This window comes from Grampus griseus (genome assembly GCF_964374135.1).
Source record: "Grampus griseus genome assembly, chromosome: 7".
In the NCBI taxonomy this organism is placed as follows: Eukaryota; Metazoa; Chordata; class Mammalia; order Artiodactyla; family Delphinidae; genus Grampus; species Grampus griseus.
The window spans coordinates 104860094-104885394 of record NC_139001.1 but is presented as its reverse complement, the minus strand read 5'-3'; the positions used below and the strand labels follow the sequence as shown (position 1 = coordinate 104885394).

The 25301-nt window shown below is 37.7% G+C and overlaps 1 pseudogene across 1 annotated transcript in view; it reads left to right on the top strand.

Moving 5' to 3' along the window:
* Nucleotides 1–23479, top strand: part of LOC309825394 (NADH dehydrogenase [ubiquinone] iron-sulfur protein 6, mitochondrial-like) — a 31895-nt pseudogene extending 8416 nt beyond the window's left edge. Inside the window, exons 2-3 of the transcript in view lie at nucleotides 23125–23292; nucleotides 23415–23479. The product of the transcript in view is annotated as an NADH dehydrogenase [ubiquinone] iron-sulfur protein 6, mitochondrial-like (transcript). The remainder of the gene's footprint in view (nucleotides 1–23124; nucleotides 23293–23414) is intronic.
* The last annotated feature ends 1822 nt before the right edge of the window (nucleotides 23480–25301 follow it).

Genomic DNA, 25301 nt, shown 5'->3' with positions numbered 1-25301 from the left:
TGGCCATGTATTTTGTAGACCAGTGAATTCAATAAAGTTGTACATAGAACATACCAACGCATGTGCACATACACATGCGCACACACACACAGAGCAAATTTCTTTCCAGAGAGCTTTTATAGCTCTTATGAAGACAGACCCCAAACATTCTCATGCCCTTGGTCCCCACTGTAATCAACATTTACTGGTTCTAAAATATTCAGTTCACTGTATGATGCTTATGTCTTTACTTTTCACCTCCTCCTCCTCTGGACTGTGAGCTCCTGGAAAGTTGGGAATAAAACTTTCATTTCTGTATACCAATACCAGCCTAGTTGTGGTATGTCACAAATGTTTAATAACTCTGGACTGAATACCAATTGAGTTGTGGACTATTTTTTGGAATTGAGAACTAGATATGATTTCCTATGAATGAATTTCTCTAAAGAAGAAACTCTAAGCCCTTACTTTATAATAACCCTTTTCTCACATTCTTTAGAGTGTCTCTAAATTAAGATATTTTGAGAAATTCTCAAATAAAAGTTGCTTAAATAGTAAAAGAAAAAAAGACCTAAGATTAATTTAATTTCATTTAGGCAAATACGTGTTTTTGCAGGGATGAATACCAGAGCAAACACCAGGAATGTGTCCACATGGCCTTGCTGGTCCATAGCAGGTATTACAACACACACACACACACACACACACACACACAGACACACACAGACACTCACACACACACCTGGCCTTGCACACGCCTGGTCCCCTGGTTCCATGTGATCAGAGATACTGGTTTTCTACATGTCTGGCTGAGTTCAGGAGTGTAGGCATGTATTAGAGAAAAGCTCACTCTGCAGTAGATTCATTTCCTAGCCAGAAAGATATTAAATATACATTCAAACTCATTAGTACTTGAGAAAACATAAATCTTAATAAAATGAACACTATGCAGCCAATAAAAAGAATTAAAAGTTCTTTATGTATTAATTTGTTCACATGTATTATTAAGCAAAACTCAAGTGACAGAATAATATGTCTAAAATGATATCCCTCTGTGTATGTGTGTGCATATACGTTGACATTTCCTCACATACATTTCTAGAGGGGTACACTCAATATTTTGCAGTTGTGAATTGTAAGTATTACTGCAATATAGGTTTGAAGTAGAGAGAGACAATGAAACCACTTTTACGAATTTTCTTTATATGCTTAAAACCAGTGAAAACATGGAGGAAAATTTCTGGAGATTTCTTATTTTATATATATATGTGTGTGTGTGTGTGTGTGTGTGTGTGTGTGTAATACTTTCTGAATGGTAAACCAATTTATTAATCATTTCAAGATTAGGGGTACTTTACAACCATTATGGAGAACAGTATGCAGGTTCCTTAAAAAACTAAAAATAGAGCTACTATGTGATACAGCAATCCCAGTCCTGGGCATACATCTGGAGAAAACTCTAATACAAAAAGATACATGCACCCCAATGTTCTTAGAGGCACCATTTACAATAGCTAAGATATGGAAGCAAACTAAATGTCCGTCGATAGATGAATGGATAAAGATGTGGTACCTATGTACGATGGAATGTTACTCAGCCATAAAAAAGAATGAAATAATGCCACTTGCAGCAACATGGATGGACCTAGAGATGATCATACTGAGTGAAGTAATTCAGACAGAGAAAGATAAATATCATATGATATTGCTTATATGTGGAATCTAAAAAACGATACAAATGAACTTACTTACAAAACAGAAATAGAGTCACAGATGTAGAAAACAAACTTATGGTTACCATGGGTGGGGGGAAAGGGGAGGGGAGGGATAAATTGGGAGATTGGGATTGACATATACACACTACTATATATAAAATAGATAGCTAATAAGGACCTACTGTATAGCACAGGGAACTCCACACAATACTCTATAATGACCTATATGGGGAAAGAATCTAAAAAAGAGTGGATATGTGTATAACTGAATCACTTTGCTGTACAGCAGAAACTAACACAGCATTTGTAAATCAACTATACTCCAATAAATTTTTTTTAAAAATTAGGAGTACTTTAATTTTTTTAAAAAAATTGAATAATAACATTCTTTGAGCATCAGAAAATTATATCTCCCCTTCTCAATACAGGTGTGGCTTAAAACAATATGCCAGCACCTCCCATCTTCCAGAGAAGAGAACCTGGGAACAGCATGCCAGGCTGCTGGCCTGTGTTCCCACTTTTCCTATTTCTGTAGCTGTGGTTCAGGCCCAGCTCTAACTTTAGGGTTGAAAGAAAATCAATCCCATTCAGAATCCCCCACAGGGACTTATTAGCTGGTCCAAGGGCCAGAACATGGAAATATATACATCTCTTCATCTCTCGCAGTCTTGGCAACTCTCACTGATGGTGCAAGCTACAAATCTTTAGAGGACGCATGATTCTCCAAATAAATTACATGTAGTTAATGTAAAGTTCAGATGACTATAATCTCAAATGGTGATGATTCTTCAGTTCAAGCAAGAATTCAGACAGATCATATGGACAAAAAAACAGAGTTTAGAGACAAAATCCTATGTCTAGGTAAATACTACATACATATTATTTTCTTTCCTTATCTCAACTGGAGAAATTAGCTGTATGTTCCCAATTATATAAAGGGGGAAGTTGAGGCTGAGAAAGATCAAGTGACTCAAAGTTGCACAGTTATAAAAACGAGGATTGGCACTCAGGTTTGCCCAACTCTGAAAACTGTATAGTTGCCCTCGAAAGTGTTGCCTTCCAAAGCATTAAGATTTAGTGTAGAAGATTAGTGAACTTGCCTTTTCACTCTCCTGGCAACGTTTTTAGAGCCAACTACTTTAATTTCAGTTGTCTGTGTGGTTAGTAATTGGATAGACATCCACCTGTCCCAGTTGTATTAGGCTGAGATCCTTCTCATACTGATGTTGCTACTGAACTCAGGTTCAGCTGCTCACCACTCAAAACCCAATAATTAGAGAGACAAGTGTCAATAGAAAGGAAAGTTGCTTTAATCAGAAAAGCCAGCATCTAGCACAACCTTCCAAGACTTAACCAGGAAGAAATCGAAAATATAAACAGACGAATCACAAACACTGAAATTGAGAGTGTGATTAAAAATCTTCTAACAAACAAAAGTCCAGGACCAGACGGTTTCACAGGTGAATTCTATCAAATATTTTGAGAAGAACTAACACCTATCCTTCTCAAACTCTTCCAAAATATAGAAGAGGGAGGAACACTCCCAAACTCATTCTATGAGGCCACCATCACCTTATTACTAAAACCAGACAAAGATGTCACAAAAAAAGAAAACTACACAACAATATCACTGATGAACATACATGCAAAAATCCTCAACAAAATACTAGCAAACAGAATTCAACAGCACATTAAAAGGATCATACACCATGATCAAGTAGGGTTTATCTCAGGAATGCAAGGATTCTTCAGTATACGTAAGTCAATCAATGTGATACACCATATTAACAAACTGAAGGAGAAAACCATATGATCAGCTCAATAGATGCAGAAAAAGCTTTTGACAAAATTCAACACCCATTTATGATAAAAACCCTCTAGAAAACAGACATAGAGGGAACTTACCTCAACATAATAAAGGCCATATATGACAAACCCACAGCCAACATTGCTCTCAATGGTGAAAAACTGAAAACATTTCAACTAAGATCAGGAACAAGACAAGATTGTCCACTCTCACCACTATTATTCAACATAGTTTTGGAAGTTTTAGCCACAACAATCAGAGAATAAAAAGAAATAAAAGGAATCCAAATCAGAAAAGAAGAAGTAAAGTTGTCACTGTTTGCAGATGACATGATACTATACATAGAAAATCCTAAAGATGATACCAGAAAACTACTAGAGCTAATCAAGGAATTTGGTAAAGTAGCAGGATACAAAATTAATGCACAGATATGTCTTGCATTCCTATACATTAATGATGAAAAATCTGAAAGAGAAATTAAGGAAACACTCCCATTTACCATTACAACAAAAAGAATAAAATGCTTAGGAATAAACCTACTTAAGGAGAAAACAAGACTTGTATGCAGAAAACTATAAGACACTAATGAAAGAAATTAAAGATGATACAAACAGATGGAGAGATATACCATGCTCTTGGATTGGAAGAGTCAACATTGTGAAAATGACTCCACTACCCAAAGCAATCTACAGATTCAATGCAATCCCTATCTAACTACCATCGGCAATTTTCACAGAACTAGACAAAAAATTTCACAATTTGTATGGAAATAAAAAAGACCCCAAATAGCCAAAGCAACCTTGGGAAAGAAAAACAGAGCTGGAGGAATCAGGCTCCTGGACCTCTGACCATACTACAAAGCTACAGTAATCAAGACAGTATGGTACTGGCACAAAATCAGAAAGATAGATCAATGGAACAGGATAGAAAACCCACAGATAAACCCATGCACACATGGTCACCTTATTTTTGATAAAGGAGGCAAGAATATACAATGGAGAAAGACAGCCTCTTCAATAAGCAATGCTGGGAAAACTGGACAGCCACATATAAAAGAATGAAATTAGAACACTCCCTAACACCATACACAAAAATAAACTCAAAATGGATTAAAGACCTAAATGTAAGGCCAGACACTATAAAACTCTTAGAGGAAAGCATAGGCAGAACACTCTATGACATAAATCACAGCAAGATCCCTTTTGACCAACCTCTAGAGAAATGGAAATAAAAATAAACAAATGGGACCTAATGAAAATTGAAAGATTTTGCACAGCAAAGGAACCCATAAATAAGATGAAAAGACAACCCTCAGAATGGGAGAAAATATTTGCAAATGAAGCAGCTGACAAAGGATTCACCTCCAAAATTACAATCAGCTCCTGCAACTCAATATCAAAAAAACAAACAACATAATCCAAAAATGGGCAAAAGATTTAAATAGACATTTCTCCAAAGAAGATATACAAATTGCCAACAAATACATGAAAGTATGCTCAACATCACTAATCATTAGAGAAATGCAAATCAAAACTACAATGAGGTATCCCCCCACACCAGTCAGAATGGCCATCATCAAAAACATCTACAAACAATAAATGCTGGAGAGAGTGTGGAGAAAAGTGAATGCTCTTGCACTGTTGGTGGGAATGTAAATTGATACAGCCACTATGGAGTACAGTATAGAGGTTCCTTAAAGAACTAAAAATAGAACTACCATACGATCCAGCAATCCCAGTACTGGGCATATACCCTGAAAAAACCATAATTCAAAATGGGTCATGTACCACAATGTTCATTGCAGCTCTATTTACAGTAACCAGGACATGGGAGCAACCTGAGTGTCCATCAACAGATGAAAGGATAAAGAAAATGTGACACATATATACAATGGAATATTACTCAACCACAAAAAGAAATGAAATTGAGTTATTTGTAGTGAGGTGGATGGACATAGAGTCTGTCACACAGAGTGAAGTAAGTCAGAAAGCAAAAAACAAATACCATATGCTAACACATATATATGGAATCTAAAAAAAAAAAAAAGTGGTTCTGAAGAACCTAGGGGCAGGACAGGCATAAAGATGCAGACAGAGAAAATGGACTTGAGGACACGGGGAGTGGGAAGGTAAGATGGGACGAAGTGAGAGAGTGGCATGGACTAATATATACTACCAAATGTAATATAGATAACTTGTGGGAAGCAGCTGCATAGCACAGGGAGATCAGTTCCGTGCTTTGTGACCACCTAGAGGGGTGGGATAGGGAGGGTGGGAGGGAGATGCAAGAAAGAGGAGATATGGGGATATATTTATATGTATAGCTGGTTCACTTTGTTATAAAGCAGAAACTAACACACCATTGTGTTATAAAGCAATTATACTCCAGTGAAGATGTTAAAAAATAAATAAATACAATGAAAAAAGAAAAAGAAAAGCCAACAATCTGGGAAGAAGATGGACTTGTGTCCTGAGACCAACTCCGAAGATTCTGCTCAGCCATGAGCGTTTTTAAAGGGAACAATGAGAGAGAGAATCTCAGTGAATCATCAAGACAGGAGGTTGAGGTCTGTATCCCTCTCTATAGTTAGATTTTTAAGTTTAGAGGGGAACAGAAATAGGCAAACAGGAAAGGGACAAAAGAGCTGCTTTCATTGTTACTCTGTAAGCCCTAGAGTTTCCAAACCTGATCTATAAAATCTAAAGTCTGGCCCTCTTTTTGCCTGAGAGTTCAGATTCTCATTAATTAAACACCAGTTAATGAGAACACAACTAATCACAACCTCAGCTAACCAAAAGTATTTGCTAAAAAACAATTTAGAAGCAGACAAAAGATCATCCTAATGTGGAAACAGACACACATCTTTCAGAGGTTGACCCAAACCCATGAAATCCCTCTAACTCTTGAGTTTCGTGCAATCCAGGCCAGTGAGCCTGTTCTGGCAGATGGAGCTGCATCATGGTTTGAGCACTGGAAACAACCCAGGCTGGATTTTTAGAATGTGGCTTGGAACCCAATTTCCTTATTTTTTTCTCAGTGTTACAATGTCTAAATGACCTAGACTCCTTGAGTCTCAGTTGTTCACCTGTAAAACGGGGTGATAATTAATGCTGCCACGAACAGTTTGCAGCGGGTTGGAGATGTTTACTGTAAAAGCCTTACACAATATACTGGAAAGCAACTCTTCTTCCCCTTTCCTGTTTGCCCATTTCTGTCCCCCTCTAACCTTGAAAGAACCTAATTATAGGAATGAGATCACTAGTCAGTTAACCTAACTCCTAACTTATGCTCTCCTGAGCACACAACATGCCTTGCCTAACCTGTTGATTCTTTTCCTAGATAAAAAAAAGAATCAAGAATTAAGCAGTTAAAAAATGACTAGCTCTCTACCCCCAACACCCCCACCCCTCCCCAAGGAATCCTGTAGACAGATCATGTGGCCAAGATAACATCTGAAGAGAGAGTCAGCCAGTCTGCACGCAATGGAGAAGGATGCAGAACCCAACATCCTGCCTCAATGATTCACTGAGATTCTTACCACCTCCCCCCATTACTTTCTTTTAAAAACTGTCATGGCTGAGCAGAATTTTTGTAGTTGGTCTTAGAACACGAGCCCACCTTCTCCCCAGATTGCCAGACTTTCTGATTAAAGCACCTTACCTTTCTACTGACACTTGTCTCTCAAAGTATTGGCTTTTGAGCAGCAGCAAGCAGCTGAAGCTGAGTTCGGTAACATGTTCATTGACAAATTACTTCACAAAATCGTTCACAATTAGTCCTGAGTTCCTCTTAATTGCCTGGCACATACTTGCAGAGGTTCATTCCTGGATTCCTGGGGGGCAGGGTTTGAGAAGGGGTGTGGGACAAGCAACTGCAAGTATGTTTGGCATATAGTATCTGATCATTAGATAATGGCTATTATGACTTCCTTCATATCACACAAAATCCTTAGTGAGACAGATAAAGATCTAGTATCATAACGGCTTTGTTGCATTTCTCTGTGGGGCATGGAGCCATGGGGGCTTGATTTAAATATTTTAAAAAGATTTTCAAAGAGGAATTATTTTTAATGTGGTTTAGCTTAAAGCTTTAACTGAGAAATTCAGCTAACTGAAGCCCTCACTTATATTCACCGAGATGATATCAGAATGATTTCTCTGATTTTGGTGAAAAAACAATTGAAGAAAAAATGGTCCCAATGACACAGGGCCACTTTTCTTAAGTAAAAATTAGATCCAATCTCCATCCTACACAAAATAGATTCTATGCTCGTAATATTCTTTTACCTATGGTGGGTTTATAGAAAAAGTAAACAAGATATTTTATAATCCGTATTTAGCGATGTGCTTATATAATTAGAGACGTTTATGAATCATCTTCATTATGCATTTAAACAGTTCATAAAAGTTATGAGTCCAATGTACTTACAGCTTTTTGTTGTTGTAAACCTTTAACTACAAATGCAGTAAGAACAAAGCAACCAAAATGTGCATATTCTGGAGGCTTCACACCAGCCCCTGCTTCAATCGTGCATGAATTAACAGAAATGAATTTGCAGCATTTTATTTCTTGGTGTAATGGAGCTCAAGTATTTCATAAAGCGTAACTATACAGAAAATTCCGAGCTCATTTTAGAATAATTAGCACATTGATGTTACTTGTGTAGTTAAAAGGAAATGTTAAAATTTTCCCCTGGTAAGCACTTTTTTTTTTTTTTCGCATCTTTATTGGAGTATAATTGCTTTACATGGTAAGCACTTTTTGAAGGCTCACTCTGTTCTCCAAAGTGAGCAATCTTTCACTCAGAAGAAAGCTGGAAGCTCTGTTTTTCCTGCATTTCATCTTCTTCCTCTTGTACCTCGATTACAATACTAGTGTATATTCAGACAAGTCTTAATTACAGCCTGAAGCAAGTGAAAGAACCCCTGTAGATTAAGCAGATAACTTTTTTAAATGATGCATTTACCTCCAGTTCCTCCAGCTCAGTCCTCTGAATAATTAAGGCTGAACTACAGGAGACCTAACATCTGCACAAGAAGATGCCTTCATTTAACATTCTCACCACAATTTGACAGTCTCATATCTCTTTCCCCCACCCCTTCCGTAAAAGGAAAGTCACCCTCCTGGGAGGAATAAGAAACTAACATTTACAGAGTTTCTACTATATGTCAGGCAGTACTGTGTGAGGTCTGTCACCTTCCACACTCTTTGAATGTTCACACAATTCTATGAGGTCAGCAAGGAGCTTAGTCATTCCTGTTTTGCAAATGAGGACAGTAAGTCTCAAGAATGTTAAGTAAGTTTCCCAAAGTCACAGATCCCGGGGGAAAAGGGAGGATTTAATTCAAATTGGTCAAAATCTGGACTCTGTTCTTGCTACATTCTGTGCCAGCCCAAGGTGACTGACAGCTTAAGGGAACAGAGGCTACTTGAGCATGGTCAACAAAAATCTCAACATAAATTCATTTACTTTTATTTAATTCACTAAAATTATACATTGCGTAGAAAGTTGTTAGAAAAGCTAATAAAATTGCAACCTCCTTCCTACTCTAGGAAATATGAGCACGAGATGGCGGAGGGCTTTACTGCCAAAAACCAGAGGGGTGACCAAGGGGAACTTGATAAAGTCCAGGAGCTTCTCTCCATTATTGCTGAGATCTGATGAAGAGATTTGCACTATAAATTATTTTGACCTCCTAGAGATAGCTTCCCAGATAAGATTTTGATATTTGAAACTATGACAAACAAAAGGAAAAATTAATAAGAAATGGTATGATTGTTTCTCATAGCCATTGACTAACACTTACTGAATGACTACAACATCATAAAAGTGATGCTGGGTTTTGGGAATAAAACTGAAAGAATTGGATGGATCTTGTTCTTAAAAAGCTAGAGTAAGCATGAGAGATAGACAAAAAAAAAGTAGATACTTGACAATCTAATGAGGTGTATGTAAGACAAGCATCTAGTGAGATAGATGCTAAGGTCAGATGCTTTGTTTTGTTCACTGATGTAACCCAAGAGCCTGGCATAAAATAGAGTCTCAATAAATCCCTACTAAACGAAAGAGAGCTGGGGAGCACCTAAGAGTGACACTGCATGCAGATTTGGTAGTGAGTGATCAGGGAGGTGATGTGAAGTTTCCTGAGAGGGAGTGATAGCTTAAAAAGAAGGAGAGAGAGAGTAGGAGTTAATCTGGTAGTAGGTGATGGCTGAGAGAATGATATATGCAAAGGTCAACAAGAGATAAATGACATCTACTTCTCTGGGAAAGAAAATGCTTCCACAATCTTGGTGCATGGGGTCTCAGGGCCAAGTTCAGGGGCTGAACAGGGAGGTAAAGAGTGCAGTGAATGCTTTTAGCAATGGGTGTGAGGAGCTAGAAACCCTCTGGATTAGATTGCTGGGTCTCATCTGCTGATTACAGCAGGATTTTCCAAAATACATTTCAAGGATTCCTTTCTTAAGGAAATTTAGAAAATGCTGGGGTAAACAAAGCTTGTTTGTTTGTTTTAACTTACTATAGAAGTTTAATAAATCCGTCAGTTGGAAATTTTGCATATATCATTTTTAAGCTTAATTGACCATAAGAAGTAACTTAGGAAATCAGTTTAGAAAACACTAAACCTTAAGATGTTGTACAAAGTCAGCTACAAAGCTCAAATCTGCCCTATTCATTGGTCAGTTCTGAGATTTGTTGGGCAGTGTCAACTGAAAAACAACATACAACCTAAAACTTGAGAATTATATATTACTTGGTAGACAAGACTGAGGACTTAAGCCTAGGAGACAGCATCTCAGATGCTCTGAGGGACTGCTTCGAAGAGGCAAGGGAAGGGCCAGGATCTATAGGAGTTTTTGTAACAAAGACCAGGTAGTCAGAACATCAAAAGATTACTGTTAGTTAAAGAAAACCAGACATCTCAGGTTAAGGAATTTAGCACTTCTCTACGTATGGGAAGATGTAAGAGTCTGGGATCACTGAAATCATTCCTTTGATATGCACCTCAGCTCTCTGGGGCAAGGATCCTGTGCTTTCTCATCCTGAGTCTCCTCAGGATCGTTAGGGGTGGCTTCAGTGGCTCACTGCTAGATGGGGGGCATCCTGTCTCCATCATGAGCTCCCTCAGTGCTCACCTTTGGGAGCAGCTGTAATGTGATGGCTTGATGGCTGAAACGTCCTTTGTTTATGAATATGGAAGCAACGTTTTCTCATTTCATGTGGTTGGGGTGACCTCTGGACACACATGTGCCCATGAATCACCAGTCTTTTGGGCATTCTGCCATATGGCCAAATCTCTACACCTTGGTTTGAGTTTCAGATTTCTACTTACCCACTCCTACTGGTTTCACATTCTTGCTGGGAATAGATTTTTGACCAAACCTTCTCTATATTTTTGGAATCACATCACTGTTCCTAATTCTAACAAAGTATCCTTTTGTTCCCAGTGAAAGGCTCTTGTCCTGTCACATAAAGAATTCAGAAATGTGACAGGGATAAGAAAGTAAAGTGAGGATTTATTTAAGCAATAGTACACTCTCCAGGGGAGAGCGGGCAGGCTCAGGTGAGTAGCTGCCCTGAGTTTCTTTGGCAAGCTGGTTATGTGAGGCATAGAATGAAAGGGCAGAATATTCATTGGGGAAGGGGGGGCTTGGGGTTGTATTCCCTGATTTTCATCTCAGCTCCACCTTCACAAGGGGAAGAGGGATTTTTGTCCTTATTTAGTCTTTTTTTTTTAATTAATTAATTTATTTTTGGCTGCATTGGGTCTTTGCTGCTGTTCGCAGGCTTTCTCTAGTTGTGGCGAGCAGGGCTTACTCTTTGTTGCAGTGCATGGGCTTCTCATTGTGGTGGCTTCTCTTGTTGTGGAGCACGGGCTCTAGGCTCAGTAGTAGTTGTGGCGTGCAGGGTTCAGTAGTTGTGGCTCACGGGCTCTAGAGTGCAGGCTCAATAGTTGTGATGCATGGGCTTAGTTGCTCTGTGGCATGTGGAATCTTCCTGGACCAAGACTCAAACCCGTGTCCCCTGCATTGGCAGGCAGATTCTTAACCACTGTGTCACGAGGGGAGCCCCTGTCCTTATTTAGTCTTTACTGGAAGGGTCATGGTCTTGGTGCATGATGGGAACTTCCTATCTGCAAGGCTAATTTTATTGTAATGAGAGCATAATGAGCAAAAATTACATTAGGATGCCGGAGATTCCCTCCTTTTCCCGTCTTTCTTTGTCTGCCTTCAGGACACTGATCACCCCAACATGTGTGGTTTCCTGCCACCTGGCCCGTGCCCTCCTTTCTCTGCTCATATCTAGCTACCTGCCTGCTTTAACACTTTCAAATGACTGGAACTTGCTTCTCTATGTTCTTGTGATGTACTTATCACAAGAGATTCCCCACTCCAGGCTTACACGTATTATGGTTCCATCGTGAATACGCTTTGTATGCTGACTGAGCCTCTTATAGAATTGAAGCTCCTTACGTATCAAAAGTTCATGCATCACAACCAGACCTACCACCAACCTTTGAATGATACTGCTTACAAAACTGCTGATCATCCACCTTGGAGTTTGGCCCCTCAATGAAGTCAGAGACCTCAGCTCTGGTCTTCCTGGTCTGGGCACGTTCTCTCTGACCTCCAACCCTCACCATGCTGTCAAAAGCTGTCATGCTTTGAAACTAAAACACCCTGAACAATACAAGAGAAAAAATAGGCACAAATAGTTACTAACATAGCAACATTTGTTTTCACAAATGTAATGTGTTTTAAAAATGCAACTTGTTTTATAAAACTACAACATTTGCTCTTACACATTTGTTGACTCTGGTTTATTTTGCTCCTTCCAGATCATTGCTAGTCAGTGCGGCTAATTTCTACAGGAGGCGATGACAACCCCATTGTCTTCTAATTCAAATTTCCTTTTCCTTGGTGCTTCCATAGTAGATGACTCTGTCTTCTTCAGTCATAGGTGATGATCTTCATTTCTTATCTTCCCAATTGAAGGTCTTTATACTCCTTATTCATCATATTTCTTTGAACAGATTTTAGATAAGCTTCAAGGACACATCTTGGGCATCTGATAAAAATGTCCACAATGGTGGTTGTTTTTTGCTAAATTCCTCTTACACCTCTTATAAATATTGAGATTATTACTCTAAAAACACTTAACTTGAGGAATATTGCAATGGTGCTATAGACAGAAAACCAATAATTTCCCCAAATCTAACCTAAAATTGCACATACATTTTTCCAAAATTTTGACAAACATTCTCAAAAGAAATAGCAAGTTTTTCACTAAAATATTAATATCTGTACAATTCTATGAAGAATTCTGATAAAATGCTAAATTGAGGTAACCCATATTCAAGGCCTAAAAAGGGCCTGCCCTTCTGCCTGTGTGTCTATAGAGAGAGCCAGCCAAGTCCAAGAAGGATGCTGAATCCACTTATAACCAAGCCGCAGGGACCAGGAAGAGAAAGAGAAAGGGAGGTGACAATTCCAAGAAAGGCTGCATTCAACCTCCAGTTAAAAAGAGTCAGGGAACCCAGGCACCAGGTCCCATGGCTGTTTGGGCTGATCTCACATTGATGGTTTGAGTTATCAAGTGTGGTTCTAGCTACTAGTGTTAGTAACAAAGAGAACCAAATTGTGGGTGAGAGAAAGTCTGTTTATGATCCTAACCAAAGCAAACTATAATCTGGTCTTGGCTTGAAGAATTTTGTGGGGAGACAGGAAAGATGCTACTGGAGACTTTGGACAGCCAAGGCAATCTTTCTTGTCTTAGAGCCCCATCTGCAGAGGCCAAAGTGGAGGCTCAACTCAAAAGGGCAAAACTCTGGAGTAAACACGTGGCTACCCCCAGATTCTGTTTTCTCTGCCAGCACTGAGGAGCCTCAAATCAAAATCCTAATACAGCAGGAAATTTTGAGATGGAAAGATAATGTTTATGATATTAGTGTAGTAGTTAAGATAAAACAAAACCAAAGGAATAAGAAAAGTTGTGTGTGATTGAGATGTGACAAAAGTAGAGGCAGCATGTGGCTTAAGAAAACTTTGGCCTTCTCCCCAGTTTGGGGGAGAATCACATGCCAAAGTCATTGCTCATCTCAAGGCCTCTGAAGACAGTCTTAGGGAAGGTCTGTACTAGCAGGAAAGGCCTAAGAAGTTCTTAACTCTCTTCAGTTTAGGAAAAGCCTTTGACAGAAAACAATGTGATGGGGGACTTATCCCCACTTGGTTTGGGATCATGATCCTCCAGACAATTTGCCTCAGATGCTAGGCATCCTTATGAGATAAAATGGTACATAAAACGTAGAATAGTCTTTTCAAGAACTGGTTCAGGAACAACTGGATATCCACCCACAAAAGAATGAAGTTGAACCCCTATCTCACACCATACACAAGAATCAATTCAATGTGAGGCGATTGAATCAGTAACTAAAAACCTCCCCACCAAAAAATGTCTGGGGCTATTCTATCAAATATTTTAAAAAGAATTAAGACCAATCCTCTAGGGACTTCACTGGTAGTGCAGTGGTTAAGACTTCATGCTCCCAATGCAGGGGGTCCTGGTTTGATCTCTAGTCATGAAACTAGATCCCACGTGCATACTGCAACTAAAAGTTCACATGCCACAACTAAGGAGCCAGCGAGTCACAACTAAGGAGCTTGTCTGCTGCAATTAAAGACCCAGCACAACCAAATAAATAAATATTTTTTAAAAATTCAAAAAAGGAAGACCAATCCTCTAAAATTCTCTTATAAATAGAGTAAGAGCTACCGTTTCTAACTCATTCTATTATGTCAATGTAATTCTGATACCAAAGCTAGTCAAATACATCAAAAGAAAACAAAATTACAGTCCAATGTCTCTTATCCAAATAGATGATAACGTGCTTTAAATATACTAGCAAACTGAGTCTAACAATATATTAAAAGGATTGTATCATGAACAAGTGAGATTTATCCTAGGAATACAAAGAGTGTTCAATATATGAAAATTAATAAATGTAATATACAAAATTATTGAAATGAATGAAGAAAAAACACATGATCATCTTAATTAATGTATAAAATGCATTTGAAAAAATCCATCACATTTTATAATTTAAAAAAATGAGTAGAAGTTACTTCTTCAACATGATAAAGGCCATTTATGAAAAACTCAGAGCTCATATCATGCTCAATGGTAAAAAAGTGAAAGCTTTTTTCCTAAAATCAGGGAAAAGAAAAGTATGCCTGTTTTGTCATTCTATTCAACATTATCCTGAACATTTCAGATAGAGCAGTTAAGCAAGAAAAAGAAATAAAAGCCATCCACATTGGAAAGGAAGAAGAAAAAACTGTTTGCAAATGACGTGGTCTTTCATATAGAAAATGCCCCAAAGACACAAAAAATATTAGAGTTAGTAAATGAATTCAGCCAATTTGAAGGGTACAAGATCAACACTCAAAAATGTGCTGTGTTTTTATATACTAGAAATGAATAATCCAATAAGGAAATTAAGAAAACAATTTCATTTATGATAGTATCATAAAGAATAAAATGCCTAGGAATAAATTCAACTAAGGTTCAAGACTTGTACACTGAAAACTACAAACATTGTTAAAAGAAATCAATAAATACTTAAATAAATAAAAAGACATCCCATATTTATGGATTGGAAAACAGAAGATTGTTATGATGCAATACTTCCCAAAGCAATCTACAGATTCAAAGCAATTCCTTTCAAAATCCCAATGACCCCTTTTGCAAAAAATGGGAAAGCCAATCTTAGAATTTATATGGAATTGCAAGGGACTCTGAATAGTCAAGACAGTACTGGAAAAGAAGAACCATGTTGGAGGACTCACACTACCTAATTTCTAGACTTACTCCTAATGTACAATAATCAAATAGTGTAGTACTGGCATAAGCATAGACCAATGGAATACAATCAACTTCCAATTTGCCCTTCTATATACAGTTGACCCTTGAACAACGGGTTTGAAGTGTGCAGGTCCACTTTTACATGGATTTTTTTTCAATAAATACTTACTATAGTTCTTCATAATCCGAGGTTGTTTGAATTCCCAGATGTGGAACCACAGATACAGAGGGCTGACTGTAAAGTTATATGCAAATTTTCCGCTATGTAGAGGGTCAGTGTCCTCTAACCTCTATGTTGTTCAAGGGTCAACTGTATTACCATTTGATTTTTGATGAGGGTGCCAAGGTGATTCAATGAATACAGAACAGCCTCTTCAACAAGCGGTGCTTGGATAACTGGATATCCACTTGCAAAAGAATAAAGTTGGACCCTTACTTCACATCATATGCCAAAGGAACTGAAATATGAGTAGAGAGCAAATGTAAAAGCTAAACTTATAAAGCTTTATAACCTTGAACTTGACAATGATTTCTTAGATATGACATCAAAAGTGTAAGCAGCAACAACAAAAAAGATAAATCGTGCCTCATAAAAACTTAAAGTTTTGTGCATCAAAAGAAACTAACAGAAGACTGAAAAGGCAACCGAGATCATGGGAGAGTATGTTTGCAAATCATATATTTGGTAAGGGACTTGCATCCAGAATATATAAAGAACTCAACGACAACAATCAAATTTTTAAATGGGTAAAGGACTGAGATAGACATTTTCCCAAAGAAGATGCGCTCTTATTTTTAATCTTTAGAGAAATGCAAATCAAAACCACAACAAAGTGTCACTTTACACCCACTAGGTTGGCCAGAGTCAGAACAAAGGAAAATAACAAGTATTGCCAAGGACGTGGAGAAATTAGAACCATTGTTTACACAGCTACCAAAATCAACAGCTAACACACATCTCCAAAGCCTATCAAGTAAGAAATCTGTTAATCTTACATATAAATAAAATAAGCAAGCTCATAGAATTATGTGTGGTTGATCTATGTCATTTGGGACTAGAAGAGCCATTAAGTTCAATAAACTCTGGGTTAATAATGAGAACGTCTATACAGCATTTCCAATTTCACCACTATGACCTCTGTAGCTGTAATAGTCAATGAGGTAATATATTAAACAACTGTTTTGACTTTTTTCCCTGTCGATGAATTGACAACTCCACAGGGAGGAGAAGTTACTCAGCAATAATACTTCTTTTAATTTATGCAGTAGTACTATGAAATGGGTATCATACCCTCACTGCTTGAGGTTCAGATAATTTAAGTAGATTGTCTAATGTTACGTAGTCAATAAGTGTCCAGGAATGAAAGCCTTTGATATCTTGCTCTTCCTGAAAAAACATACTGCTCCCTGTAGCTCTCATGGAGTATTTGCAAAAGAACTACCCTTAAATTTTCTCTATCACGTTTCTTTCAGAAGATAAGCCCATTTATTCTCTCTCTGAGGGGAGGAAGCTGGAAAGGGGTATAGGTAATCTGGCTGGGGAGGGCCTGACATGCCCAGGGTCCTGGTAAGGGTACATAGGATTTCTGTGCACAAGTTGCACCTCGTCTTTTGTTACTTGTTTCGTGGGTAATTGGAGCTGCCATGGCCTTCTGAGCTTCTGGTCTATATTTAGGCTGGGGAGGGATCTGTTCTTTCTGGCCCAGCTTCTTCAGCTGCCTCTGCTTAGGCCTTTTTCTTCAATGGGGAGGAACTAGAAACAGGCAGTGTGGACCTCAGGTTACAGTTATGCTCTGCAGTCATTTTATCTCAGTAAAGCTTATATTGCTACCCCCTATTTGGTCATCAGTTTTTTTTAAAGTATTTTCTAATATTTTGAGCTCTGGAGCAAAGAAAGGATGGGTCTTGGCATTTCAAGTTCCAACAGATCAGACACTAGTCCTCAAAATGTTTGGTGCTTGAAGACCATCTGTAACTTGAAAACTATGCGTGTAAATTTGCTCGTATTTATAAAGAACCTTGAAATGTTTACATTTCTGAAATCCTAGAGTTCCCTTCAAATACTTGTTACCCATATATCAAAAGCATTCAGAACAGTCTCTGACACATAATAGATACAATATATATATATATGTAAAAATGAATGAATGAGGAAGCAATCTGAAAAGCAGACCAAGATTTACACACATAAATGTTTACGGGAACATTACATGCTGAGATAAAAAACGTTGGAAATAAGTGTCTGAAAAACAGAACTCTGATAGGCCTTATGATGAATATCTATCATTCAACAAAATATGCAGCCAAAGATTTGCACTTATTAAAATATAATGACATTTTAAAAATGGAACTGATACAATACAAACAAACAAAATAGGACATACAGTTACTTACCTGCATTTTAATTCCCTGGAACTTAAAAGTATTTGTAGGAAAGATGTAGACGTATTGGAGAGCATTCTAAGTTGGAAATCTGAGTTCACATCTCACACTGTTCCTTCCCAAATCCCTCTGTGGAATAACACAGTAATCAAAGGTAACCACCTGTTTGCAGACAGAGATGCAGCGGATGGCCAGACAGGGTGCTCACTGCAATGGACTGCCCTGATGAGGGGATTAAAGGGCCAAAACCCAGCCCAGGTTCCTCTAAGTCATTCACCCTGAACAATACAGCAGTCATCTAGGGGAAACGCATCCTTCTTACCAACACCATGTGGCTCTGTGTGGCAGAGCCTGATCCCAGCTCTCCTGAGATTGACTGCAATTGTAGGTCTTCTCTTTCCATACCACCTAGTGAGAGCTGATGGATCAGTAATGGAAAAGAAGGTTAGCTTCTCCCAGACTACGCAACTCAAACACAATGCAACTTCCTTCTTTGATAGGCAAGAGGTTAATTTGTTGAAAGAGTAAATATATGATTTATCAAGCAGGAATGCAATCAGAATTAAATAGTTTTGATATAGTTTCCCTCAAATAACCACCTGTAGGATTCATTTTGCATCTTCTGTCTGGAGTAAAGTTGAGGAAATGAGACACTGATGCTTGACGTTCGAATGGATTCTGGCCTCTGGTTAGTGAACCTCCAATGCCTAAAGGACTCCTGCAATATTTGTGCAATTCACATTTTTTAGTCTCTTTAGCATGTGAATTGATACCAAATAGTCTACTCAAAATACCCCTACATCTTGTCTGTTGTTCAATTCAAACAGACAGTAGGACTATGACCCAGTAATCTTTATCAATCTTTCAAGGAGATTTGAAAGCAAATACTTCCTCTGGTACTGACTGCATTTTGCCGACTATCGCAGGTGTGCATGGGACTATATGTAGCAAATATTCAAGGAGGAAGGCCACGTAGCAAATCCCACCCCTTATTTCAGTAACAGGAAAAGCAAAGAGTAGCAAATAAAAACAATAGATAGACTTTATAGGGTGCTATGACTTGAGTAGTTGCACCATTCAGACAGGGAAAAACCAAGGACAGCAGAGAACACAGTATCCCTTTCAGCTGGAAAATGTGACTTGTCTTCTGCCAGGCTCTGAATGATGATCTGGAACCCGACTAGCTGGCAATTGGACAAGTACATGCAAATACTTGTCTAACATGGCATACAAAAGGCACAACCAGTTTGGAGAGACTTGGAGCACTGTCTCATAAATTTTAAGTACATACCTTACACTTCAGTAATACCACTATTAATTAGCTACCTTAGACTCTTAAATACTTGCACAAGGAGACATGTAACACAGTGTTCTTTTCAGAACTGTTGATAATAGGAAATAATTACAGGAAATTAAAATGCCTACCAGAGGAGAAAAAATAATTAAGTTGTTGCTCTTCTTTCAATCCATCAGTTTAAAATAACAAATTAAATGAAGCACAGATAAATAAATTATATATACATGTATCAACATTGATATATCACAAACATAACAATGTGAAAAGTTGCAAAGGGGCATATTGTACAATGTCAGATATGAAAAACCACATAAAATATTACTAGACTTTTTTATAGACATAAATATATGTTGTAAGGAATAAAGCAGCTACAGAAGGCCACATACGAACCTCAGTAAAATTGTTACTTCTGGCAAAAGGGAAGGTTGAGCGGCTTCAAGTGTACCTGAAGCTTTTATTCCTACAAACAAAAATAATATGAAACAAATACAGAAAAATGTTGACATTTCCTAACTCAGAGTGGTAAACTTGGCTTATTTTTATATTAATGTCTGTCCTTTTTATATGACTGAAATGATTCAAATGAAAACAAATTAAATGTCATAGAAGTTAGCCATGGCATGGTTGTCCTCAAAAGTTTATCACTGGCCTCAACATTAAAGCCTACCTACTAGACACTGGCATTTGAAGTTTTCTTCCCAAAATGTAGACCGATTCAATAGCTTCATTGCTCAGCCTCTTGGAAGGCAGTGTGCAATGGTGGAAGTCACATGGAAATCAGAGTCAGACAGACTTCATGGTACGAATTTCTTGGATTGATTTTAACCATGAGAAAATAATATTGCACAAGACAGAGATCTGTATCTTAATGGCTGTTAACTCCTTACCTTTCCCAAGACGAACTTTCTAGATTGGCCAAGTAGATCTTGGTTGAAAACAAGCTACCCATACATTTTTATAGACTGTGGTATCCCTATTTTAAGTGTTTTCTGTGCTGTGAAAGTTTAAGTGCTCTGCAGTGTTAACTAGCCTTTAAATAATTCAAATCCTTTCCATTTCTGCCTTCTGTGTAATTACCTACAGCATCATTTCAGTATTTAATCCTTCACGTCCCCATTATGCTGCCTCATTATGTGACCCTGGAAAAGTCAATATACCTTACAAACCCTCAGTTTCTCGGTCTTTAAGTTGAGATGTTGTAAATGATCATTCAGCTCCTAAAGGATTTTTGGCACTACTATATTACAAGTTCAGGATCTTATAAGTGTATAACTTGTCTCTGAAGTAGAAAGGGATGTTATAATATTATGCTCCCATCATGTAGATCTGCAGCTTATCTAGGGTTGCAGATGGGAAAGATGAGTGAGAGGACCAGTATAATCCCCTAGAAACCTAACAAAGTTCTTTGATGGAGAAGGGTATTTTCCGTTGAAACAAGCCTATTCTATATTGTAATGTAAATTTATTTTAGAATCACTGAAATATATACTTATATAGAAATACACATTGTTTGAGAACAAATATGATAAACACGTGTGTGATGGTGAAGAAATAGAAAAAAAATGAGTGAGGAATCATTCCAGTCCAAACCGACTGTTAACAAGGGGCATGATATGTCTGTTAACTCTGAGGGATGGTCTTAGTACACTACAGTTTAATTTTAGAATGCTGTTGTATATGACAAGTGTATATAAGGTTGTTTTTTGTTTGTTTGTTTGCTTTTTTCTAAGTACAGCTAAGTTAAAAGACAAACTATTTCTTGTTTGTGGGTCTTAATAACTCCATTGGGCTTGAACTCTAGATTTTTTTTTGTCATGTTTCCATTTTGAAAACATTCTTCTTGAAATCTCTATGCTAGAAAAGAAGATTTTATCAAATAAAGTTCATTTTAATTTGCCTTTGGGCATCACTAAATTGAGTCGAGTGTTAAATAGCTGATCCTGGTTATAAAACTTAAAAAAAAATCTTGTTTCTCAGGTTTCAAAAATGACTAAACACTACAGATAGCCAAGCCAACAACAATACCATTTACTTCTCCAAAAGGTAATTTATGCAACCTTATTAATACTCCTCATATTTATGTTTTGGAAAAAGTAGGGATAAATAAAGTCTTTGGCAAGAATGAACATTTTACAATGTCCATAATAAGGTGCAGTGAATACGTATTTTTGCCAAATTGTCAAAAAAGACCTAGTTTTTAAAACTAGCTGAACCTTGAAGCCAAAACTGATTATCTCTATCATAGAATTAACTTCTGAGATCAAGAATAAATCTGGAAGAGTGAGGTCAGCAAATTGATGGAGTAGGAAGCTCCAAACTCCTGTTCCTTCACAAAAACATTAAAAATAAGCAGTACTTGTCAGAATCTACTTAGTCAGAACTCTGGGAAACAGTCAAAAGTTTACAGCAACCAAGTGAATGCTGAATCAATAAGAAGAAAACTTAAAAATGGTAGGAAAGTTTGTGGTGATTTCACTTGCCCTTGGCCACCCTCTTCAGCTTGATATTGGTCTTAAAGATGGCACCCTGAAATCCCAGTGTGGGATCTTGGTTCCTGATTCCAGGTGGAGCTGAATAGACCTTATTTCCTATGACTGGTGTTTATATAAGAAAAAAATAATTTGGACATGTTCAGAGGAAAGACCATGTGAAGAAATAGGGAGGAAAGCCTATCTAAATGCCAAGGAGAGTGACCTCAGAAGAAGTCAATCCTGCCAACACCTTGATCTTGGACTTCTAGCCTGTAGATCTAGATTTGTGAGAAAATAAATTTCTGTTGTTTAAGCCACCTAATCTCTGGTACTTTATTATGGCAGCCCTAGCAAAATGATTCAAGTGACGAGACCATTCAATGGGGAGAGGATGTATTAATAGAAAATTATTGTTTATGGTACAGAGTTTAGGATTGAGGTTATAAAAAAGTTCAGAAAATGGACAGTGATGATTATTGCCTAACAGTGTAAATACATTCATGCCACTGAATTGTACCCTACATATGGTTAAAGTGTTAAATTTTATGCTATGTATATTTGGTCATAATTAAAGAATAAAATACATAGAAATTACTTAACCAAGGAGGCACAAGATTTACACATTAAACATTTTGAAACATTGTTGAAACAAACTAAAGAAGACTTAAATAAACAGTATGTCATCCCCTTGTCATGGATTGGAAGACTTAATATTGTTAAGATGTCAAAGTGATCTACAGATTTAATGGAATCTCTGTCCATACTCCAGGGGACTTTTTTGCAAAAATGGAAAATCCAATGCTCATATTTATGTGGAATTGAATTGGGCTCTGAATAGCCAACAATCTTGAAAAAGAAGAACAAAATCAGAGGATATACACTTCCCAATTTCAAAACTTTCTACAAAGCTATAGTAATCAAAATGGTGTGGCACTGACACACATAAACATATAAATCAATGGACTAGAATTGAGAGTGCAGAAATAAACCCATACATCTATAATCAATTGATTTCTGACAGGGTCCAAGATCATTACATGGGAAAGAATAGTCTCTTCCACAAATGGAGTTGGGAAAACTGGATATCCGCATTCAAAAGAATAAAGTTAGACCCAACATTTTACCATATAAAAAAATAATCTCAGAGTGGATGAATGACCTAAATATAAAACCATAAAACTCTTAGAAGAAACTATGGGGGAAAATCTTCATGACATTGGATTTGGAAATGGATTTTTAGAAATGACAAGGAAAGCAACAAAAAAATACAGAGATAAATTAGATTTAATCCAAATTCAAAGCTTTTATGCATCAAAAGACATCAAGAAAGTGAAAAGAAAACCTAGAGAATTGGAGAAAATTATATACCAATTATAATTCTCATAAGGTTCTAGTATCTAGAATATAAAAGAAATTTTACGAGTCAACAGGAACAAGACAAATAACTCAATTTAAAAATGAGGAAGAGACTTGAACAGACATTTGCACAAAGGAGATATGCGAATTGCCAAAAAAGCACATGAAAAAAATATTCATTACTGAGCAGTGCGCATGTGTGGGTTCTCGGAGCTGCAAGCGTCCACGCACCGGGTCAAGGGTCAACCTGAAAGGTGGCCGCGGCAGTGACCTTCCTCCGGCTGCTGGGCTTGGTGGGGAGTGGGCGCCAGGTGCTTTGGGGTGTGGACCTCGCAGATCACGGAGAAGGTCACGCACACACTGGCCAGGTTTATGATGATGAAGACAACAGGAAAGTTCGATTTGTAGGTCATCAGAAAGAGGTGAATGAGAACTTCACCAACCATCTGATAGCAGAGCAGCCTGTGAGCCAAGTCAGCAGTTGAGTGATATAGTGTGAGGGTGCTGGGGTACCCTTGCCCACCCCAAAGTGTACATAAACCTGGACAAAGAGACAAAGATAGGCTGTGTGGCTACTGTGGACTCCAGGTCAGACAGCACCATCACTAGGGGCTGCACAGGAGTGTTGCAGGAAGAGTTACCCTTCCAGGGCCTGAGAGTGGGCTCTTGTGTAACACTCAGAAATGAATAGTCCAAGGAGACACACATGCTGACAAAGCAAGAGACTTTACTTGGAAGGAGGGCCCTGGGCAGAGAGCAGCAGGGTAAGGGAACCCAGGAGAACTGCTCTGCCTCATGGCTCACAGTCTCTGGTTTTATGGTGACGGGGTTAGCTTCCTGGTTGTCTCTGGCCAATCTCTGGCTTGTCCCATAGTTAGTCTGACTCAGGGTCCTTCCTGGTGGCACATGCGTCGCTCAGCTGAGATGGATTCCAGTGAGAAGGGCTCTGGTAGGCTGGTCGTCTCCTCCCTCTTTGGGCCCCTCCCAAATTCTCCTGGTTAGTTTTCAGTGGCAGCACCATGTTCCTTATTGGGACCTCCTGTTGTGAGACAACTCAGGCAAGTGGGCCTGGCCAAGGCAGCTGGTTTTGGTCAACTGTTCAGTAACACTTCCATGATGGTGTGACTCATGAGACCCTAGTGTTGTAAGTATCCCATCACTAGTGCTGAAGGAAAGGTGTTTTTCTCAAGGAAAAAACAAAACAAACAAAACAACTCAATATCATTCATCATTAGGGAAATGCAAATTAAAATCACAATGAAGTACCACTTCAGTCACAGTAGGGTGACTAAAACCAGAACACCAGAAAATGACAAGTTTGGCAAGGGTATGGAGACATAGAGCCCTCATAAAGTGCTGGTGGGATCCTGTAAAATGGTTCAACCACTGTGCAAACCGTTTTGGCAGTTCCTGAATAAGTTAAACATCCAACAGCCATATGAGCCCATAATTACACTCTTGTATGTCTGAAACAACTGAAAACAGCTACCCAAACTAGTATACCTAAGTGCATGTTTTAGCAGCAATATTCACAATAGCCAAAAGATGGTAACAGACTGAATGTCCATCAGAAGATTAATGTATAAGCAAATTGTGATATATATACAATGGAATATTACTTAGCCATCAAAATAAATGAAGTACTGATGCATGCTACAGTGTGAATAAATCTCAAAAGCATTATGCTAAGTAAAAGAAGGCAGATACAAAAGGTCACACTGTAGAACTCAATTTATATGAAATATCAAGGATAGTTAAATCTATAGAGAGAAATCAAACAGGTTGATGGTTTCTAGGGTTAGAGGGGAGCAGGGAAAACTATAATGGTAGTGAGTTCTACTTTGGCATGATGGAAATGTTTTGGAACTACATAAAGGTAGTGGCTGTAGAATATTTTGTGAATGTATCAATACCCACTGAATTGTTCACTTTAAAAGGGTTAATTTTATGTTATATGAATTTCACCTCAGTATATTATTTTCTAAAAAAAGAATAATCCAGAATTTTATTTTTAAAGTATTATTAAAATATAATACAATTTTTAATAATTTTCAAGCTTTTCTAAATTTTGTTAAATCAAAAAGAAAATATTATATCTAAATTAACTACTTAATGCACTCTTTTTTTTTACATATTTATTAGAGTATAATTGCTTTACAATGTTGTGATAGTTTCTACTGTACAACAAAGTAAATCAGCTATATGCATACATATATTCCCATATCCCCTCCCACTTGAGCCTACCTCCCACTCTCATTAACCCACCCCTCTAGGTCATCACAAAGCATCAAGTTGATCTCCCTGAATGCACTCTTTCTTAATATTTATGTCACAACCAATTTATGTTGCTATTTAATTATCTGAGAGTTCTCATTGGGTTTTTTTTGTTGTTGTTGTTTTATTGTGGTAAAAGTCACATAATATAAGACAT